Raw genomic sequence first — 8,059 nt, 5'->3', positions numbered from 1 at the left:
GTAAATTTGGATACGAGTTGGGATTATTATTATGTATAAGATTTTGTAAAAAGTTTGGTGAAAAACGATCGGAAAAATATCTCAAACGAATATCGTTCACGATAGCCGCAYCAAGGGTGCGACCGGGTTGGGCCGTGCGTCGAGTTGAGTCGGCCGACACTAGACCAGGTTTAGGCCATGGCCGACTTATTTCGGTCGAGCTCGGTTAGACTCGAGTTGTTAACATTTGTTAAAAATAGATTTGGGGCTCGTTTATTTACTTGGATTAATCGAAATAAATCGGGATGTTTCGATTAAGTTGGTCAAGATTTGGACATCAATTATAAAGGWTATTAATTAATTGGATTTTCATATTTAAATTATAAGAAATAATTTAATAACTTATTTCGGGAGTTGTGAGTAGATAATTGTGGGATCGGACGTTTTTATAACGAGAGACGTATATAATTATATGTTGGGTTTAATACGTCGTAATTTATTTTGGATATGAAAAAATTCCATTGGGGAAGAGGGTACATGGCGACGAGGTATGCTTGGGGTTGACCCGTTGACCATGCCCACCCTAAGGTTGACCCATTTGACTTTTGGGTTGACTTTTTGGGAAAATGTCAATACTCTAATTATTGAAATATAATTACATGTTATAGGATATTACTCAGGGACAAGGTTTAGCTAAGTGGAGCTACTCAGGTGAGTTTTCATGAGACTTTAACTGGGATGCATGCTTATGTACAAATTATTTGAGCATTACGATATTTTCTATGTACATGTTTATGGGTTTATTACATGTATATGAATTATTATTGTGGGTTGCATGCTATTTGTTTACGTGTTTTTAAACATTAATTAGCATGTTATAAACGGGTTAATATTTTTGTCGGGTATGGGAAGGGGTCAAAAGTCATAAGGGATGGCACATCTTAGGGAGGGGTAACCGGACAAGGGATAGTCGTGTAACCCGGGGAAGTGCCGATGACGGTAAGACCTTAACCCGACGGGAAATTAAGAGATCTCATTATTACTTCAAAAGGGTTTGAAACAAATGTGCATATTATTTTATTTGGGGCATTGTTTGTTTTATGCATGATGAGGTGTGTATGATTGTGCACAAAAACCATGAACTCACCGAGCTTTGTAAAGCTGACTATTAGTATGCATCTCAGGTGCAAGAGGTTCAAGGGTGGACAAGAGGGAGGTTCTCTTCTAGATAATTATATTATTATATTTCAGATGTTTAGGTTTATGCTTAAACTCATTTTGTAATGTAACCCGGTATGGGACGGGTTAGCGTTGAGCTATTAATTTTAATTGAATTTGTAAGACTTCCGCTGTAATAAGGCTTTATTAGCCACTATATTTTGGGGTTATTTATTGTTATTTAATGAGAATGACGTGACACAACTCATGGTGAAAATGAGGGTGTTACAAAGTATTTGGTGAGTAATGCATTCCTCATCCCTATGTCTGACCACAACTAATCCACGACGGGTTTCGGGGAAAGGAATCTCTGACAGGTATGGGGATCACATTGGGTACCGGTTAGTAAAAAATTAAAATTAAAATTAAAACGAATTATCACTAAATTAATTACTAGGGTTGGGTTCTGGTGAGAATAGAAGTTATAGGGAGAAAGGTAAGATGGATCTCTTACCATTGAATCAATTCTAATTGAAGATCAACACTAATGCGGTGCACCAAAATGCACCGGATCAACTTCCGTGATAAGCGCAATTTCATGGGTGGAGGTGAGATTAAAAAGGATCAATGATCCAAATATTTCCTTGCGCTTCTCATCTTAATTGTTATTCCCACACTATCCTCCGTATCAATAATAATACTAAAAATAAAATATATTTATCATTTACTAATAAATGTATACATAAGAGAGCTTCAAATACAAAGCATGTGATTGTTACAAACCCTACAAGCAAAATCTTGGGGCTTGAATTTGTTTATTTTGAAACTTAAAGATGGTTATTAAATCAGTTAAAGAGTAGGTTGAAAGTAAATTTAGGAACTCATTTAATCTACACCCTTGATCATCTACACAGGCAGTTGAGATTGGTTTGTAGAATTTGTAATAATTACATGGTTTGTAGAATTTGTAATAATTACATGGTTTGTATTTTAAACTCTCTTTCTCTCTCTCTCTCTCTCTCTCTCTCTCTCTATATATATATATATATATATATTTATGTATACACACTTTTATACATATATTAAATAAAATGAAAAGAATTTAACCAGGATTGGATTAGGGACGGTTAGTGTCATCTTCGACCCCGCTCAAATATAAAATAAAATCGCTGCCCCATTACCCGTATGGACGAATGGTACCACTGTAGTATTCTTCCGATAAAGGATAAAAAAAATTAAATTCGTGAAAAATGGAACCATATTATTTTAAAATTTTCAAAGGATGCAACCGTATTAATATATTGCATAACTGCAAAACCATTGAACTCATAAACTAACGAAGGCTAACCCAAAGTCAAAATGCCGAAAGTCCCAAACCCAAATACCCAATAAACTAAAAACCTTAAGTATTTCCTTAGCCCAAAGTCCTAAACCTAATAAGTTGGCCCAAAGCTGAAATCCCCATACCACTTATTAATGATGGCCAAAAACCGGTCCCGAATCGGGCCGGGTTTAATCGGTCCCAAACTTTCTTATAACCGGTCCCAGAGTAACCGGTCTCGGTATTAAAAAATAAGATTTTTTTTTATTTTTTTTGATGATATATATTTTTAATATATTATAAAATTTACAATTTGGTCACTCAAATACACTTTAAAAATGTGTTTCAATATAATTAAAATTACATTGGTTTATAAAAATACATTATAAAATTATTTAAAAATACATTTATTTATAAAATTATTTGAATTTTCGGGACGGACCGGTCCCGGTCGGTCCCATGAAACTACAAAAAACCCCAACCGGTCCCCGTTTTCGTTCCCATAAAACCGGTCCCGGGCCGGTCCTTTGCCGGTCCCAGTCCCCGTCCTCCGGCGGTCCTGGGCCGGGCTAGGCCAGACCGATTTGGCCATCACTACCACTTATCAGTACCTACTATCTATGACGCCCCAAAAGTTTCCAAATCGGCAAATCGATTTCAGCACGAAACAGGGAACATAAACTCTCGATCAACTCAGAAACCCAAGACAATGACTCGCTCGGCTCTTTAGGATTTCGAAGAATTTGTATACTATATTGTTTTATAATATGTTAAATACGTTTGTTTTTCAATAATCAATTAATAATAAAATTGTTTTTGTAATCATTTTTAATTTGTTTTTACAAATTATTTATAAAGAATGAAATTAAATTCCATTCCAAATCTTGAAAATCAAACACACATTCCATATCCACATCCTCTAATTTCAAATCGTTCCACGAAATCCTGATCCCTTCAAATCATTCCATCAAACCAAACGCCCCCTTAGATTTCCAGAGTTAATTGGTTAGATCGAATAGTCAACTCAAACATCCAATGAATGATTGGATCGTATTGGTTGTAAATTCTTATAACATAACTAATCAATAGCTTTTACCACAAGAGGAAGGCATTTTTTTTCTTAAGCTAAATATTCTCTCTCTCTTTATTCGAGTGGATCGCTCGCTTCTGCTCGCTTGATGTATATAACTAAATCCATTGGTTTTCATCCGATGAACACCCCTATTGATGACTTAGTGTTACATTATTCTTTTAGATATGGTTTAGATATGTTAATTTGTTGGTTTAGTGTTATTCTTTTATTGAAAAACAGGTCAAAAGGCAGTCTCAAGTAGACAGTTTCTATAGATCATAGGCCTCCAAAAGGTAACAGAGGTGTGTAAATTAAGGTTTCCTCTGGCTGGATGGAAGATAACAAATATGAAGATATCCGACTTAACTCCAACATAATGAATCTGATATAACTGACACCTACTGTTTGTTTACCATAATTCATAGTTGATCTAATTAGCAACACATCACATTGGTTTCATGGCTTTCAAATGAAATCAAAATTTAGCTTACAAACATTTATATAAAACAAAGTTAGAACTCTTGAGAAAGTTCTATTTGGTTTTTATTTAATTCGTTGAAACCTACAAATTCTTTAATAGATTTAAAACCACAGAGTCTGATTTCTACGAGGGACATACGTAATATAGTGTGTGCCACCGTATTATCCCTCTGTTGAAAGGTAAAAAAAATTAGGTTCGTAAAAAGTGCAACGATATCGATTTGTTGTGTAATATAATTTCCTTCTTTTTAATTCGTTCCCTTCCGGATTTTATATTATTTTCATTTTAATTTTATTTATTTAACTCGGCTGACAAAAAATAAATAAATAAATTTCCATATTTGTTTTAGGAAGAGTATTAATGACTAATTAAGATTAAATTAATTTTGAAGGAATTTAAAAATAATCTACGTACGGAAAATGTAATTAATATTCACAATTTAATTATTAATATATTGCAAAGTCAAAGATCACATACAAAACTATTTTTTTTTATTAATCTGAATATCCAACCCGTTATGCGAGCCGATTAATTTTAAGGCGACCACCTGCTTTGCAGATAGTCCGGAGTCACCACATTTGAACCTCCGTGGCTACAAGAAGAATTTTATTCCTTTAGAACTATTTTTATTTACCAAAAAAAATACATTTCCTCTGTCTATTTTACAAAGAAAATAAATAAACGATGAGTTTATTTCATTCCAAATTAATATCTGTTTAAATTAATTAATTTCTTTCATTTTTCCATTTTTTTTAATTAAGAACACAAATAAATAACTTATTTTTATTTTCTTTATTTTTTTTCTTTTGTCATCATAAATTCTTTTCTAATTCTATTGGTCAAACTATGATTTTTATTACTTATAACTTTGTTTCTTCTTAGTGTTTGAAAATTGTTTTTCTGGTTTTTGTTTCATTTCGTTTTTTATAAAACTAACAAAGTTAGAAAAATCCGTTCTAAGTAAAAGATGATATAGTCTTTTCAGCTTTTTTATATTTTTCTTATTTTTATTAAATAATAAAAATAATGAATATATTTTACCTTTTTAGTAGAAAATTAAATAAATAGGTTAAATAACCAAAACAACCTTGACTTAATAATTTTTTTTTAAAAGAGTCAATTAGTTCTATGGACAAAAAAGGAAATAAAATAGAAACATAAAAGCAATTTTAAAAATCTATGTAAAATAATAGTTGTAAACAACAACAACACATGAATGAATTAAAATCATAGTTTACTCTTAATATTAAATTATATTGTTTTGTTTCAAGGTTTTGAATCCAATGAAATATATGATTTATAAACCCCCACCATTCCCTTTTGTGTGGCTGTTTGCACTGCTGCTCTACTTTTTGGGGTTTCTCCTGCAACACTTTATCAAGGTCCTTGTTCGCTTATTCCTTCCTTAATTGCATCTTATATGAATCTCTTAATTGCACACACATATATATATACACTTTCTTTATGTGTTCAAGAATCTCTTTCATTTGCATCACTAATTTCTCCTTCACTTTTGTTAGATGTGTTATTGGGACATAAGTACTCTAGGTTACAAATTTGATGTGGGATTTCATTTTATGATGTTTCTAGGCTGTCATTTTACAATCGAAACTAGAAAGTTTTTGTTGTATCGAATACTTAAATTTGATTTCTAGATGCGTTATTAATTTCCCGTCTTTTTGAGTATTACGTTAACGAAGATCATCTGAATCTAACATTTGTGCGGTTAACGTGATCAGATGGAAGAGTGCAACGACGGGAGCATATGTTTTTCTGTGTTGATGATTTGTGTGGTTTTGGTGGTGTGTGCTGTTGCCTCCTTCGCGATACGTAGGTTCTTGTTGAAACAAAAAAATTGTGTCCCAGAAGTTGATGATCAAACTGTTGAACCCAATGCGATTATTGATGAAGCTGCTATGGAAGAAAATGATATCAGCAACGATGCAGCAATAGCTGCAGCAATGAATGAGTTTATTAAATAATACATACATACATATATATACATACATATATATATATATATATATATATATATATGATGTATGGAAGATAATATATTTTCTCAATTAATTAATTAAAAGTTTCTTTCTTTCTTTCTTTCTATAGTTTCTCTCTTTTCAAATTTCTATTAGAAGTTGGATACTTAAAGATATCCAGAAACATGAATGCTATATTCCAAGCTAGATCTATGAGGATCTTCCCTAGAGTTCATCGATTCAAGTCTTGCAGGATTTTTTGCAAGATTTTTTTAACTGTTCTTTACGTCCTTGAGATTAGTCGAAGTGTGTATAAACTGGCTCGACACCCTAGGTCGTCATAAAAGGTGCAATAATAATGTTTCTTTGTGAGCCGTTGTATTTTTTTAATACTAAACTTAGAAGAAAAATGACGAAGATGGCCATCGTTTGAAAATTTTCCGAGATTCGTGTATGCAATCGTGCTACCATAATCGATATCCGGTTACCTTTATCCGAACATTTTGCAACCTCATTGATCAATGAAGCGGCCAATATTCTTATATATAGAATTCAATTTACTAGGGCATCTTCGACTCCAGCCCTACGTACGTGCCACTTTCATAGTTTTAATCTAAAAAAGACACGGTGTAGACTTCAGAACATTTTTATGCCATGTGATATTAAAGGTATTTACATGATAGGGCAAATTATATAGAAACCGTTTAAAAGTTAAAACCGTAAAAACCGGTTTGTATGTAATGTTTTATAGATGAAAGACCATATATAAACATGTAATGTTCATAGAGTGTTGTTTCATAGATAAAACGTCAAGAAATGTTACAAAAACACATGAAACAAACATTTATACGCACACACAAGAACTAAACATGTGAAATAATATGAATCATAACCTAACATTAAACTTATTGAATAGTTTTGGTTGATTTTCACGGCTTTTATTTTTACAAGTGTTATTTCCTCTATAAAGAAATACATAAAAATAAAACTAGTTTCATGAATTCTAACCTTTAGACAATTAAGGTAATGAAGTTTATTAAGAACAAGTATGCAAAGATGGAGTTGAGTTCCAACCTCCAATGGTAGTAGAATTAAGAACTAAATACCAAAAAAAAAAAAATGGCAACTAACAACAAAACTAGAGACAGCCATACATACACACATATATATATAGGGAGGTTTAAGAAAAAACTTTTAAAAAGATGAAAAAAATAAGGAACAACTTAGTAACCATTCATTTGGATGGTACGCATATGTGTATATGAGAAATTGAAGCTTTTTTTGTTTTTATGCACATGTACATGTTATGCACATATGCATATTGGACAAATTGCTATGCACATATCCATACCGTCAAAATGAATGATTATCAGGGTGTTTCTCAGTTTTTCATTTTTTTGTGGGTTTCCCTTGAACTTGACCCTATGTGTGTGTGCGTGTGTGTATATATATATATATATATATAAGGGTCAATTTAAATAAGAAAACTAAGTATCGTGAGAAGGTAAGAAGAGAAGGTTAAGAAAAGATTAATATGTAAATCAATTAAAAAAATCAGAAAAAATCCATTTGAATATGCACATATAAACCAACTTTACAGATTATTCATATGGATTCACATATGCACATTTAAATATTTTTTTGAATGATTCACATATGAACATTTTTTCCTTATCTTAATCTTACGTCATTTAGTGTTCTTATTTGAACCCCACTATATATATATACTATAAGTGTACTCGCGCAATGCTGTGAGATATATATTTATTTTAATATTTTATTTATTTTTTATCTCGGTTGATGTTATAATATGGTATTATGTGATTTTGAGAAAGCGATGATGCTTTGTTTTTGAATGAATATAAGTTTGAAGATATCATAAACATTTGACAAAAATATATCAATATTAGTATCAAATTAACTATTTAAAATTTCTCATTTTTTATGTAATTTTTTAATTCAATTTTTTTTATAATTTAATTTAGGTACAATAACGAAGTAATTTATATTTGGTTTAATAATATAATTTTTTATAAGAATAATAATTATTTATTTTGTTAGAACTCGATAAT

Source organism: Cynara cardunculus, assembly GCF_001531365.2.
Source record: "Cynara cardunculus var. scolymus isolate 2C chromosome LG 2, CcrdV1, whole genome shotgun sequence".
NCBI lineage: Eukaryota > Viridiplantae > Streptophyta > Magnoliopsida > Asterales > Asteraceae > Cynara > Cynara cardunculus.
Note: the sequence above shows the minus strand (reverse complement) of the source record.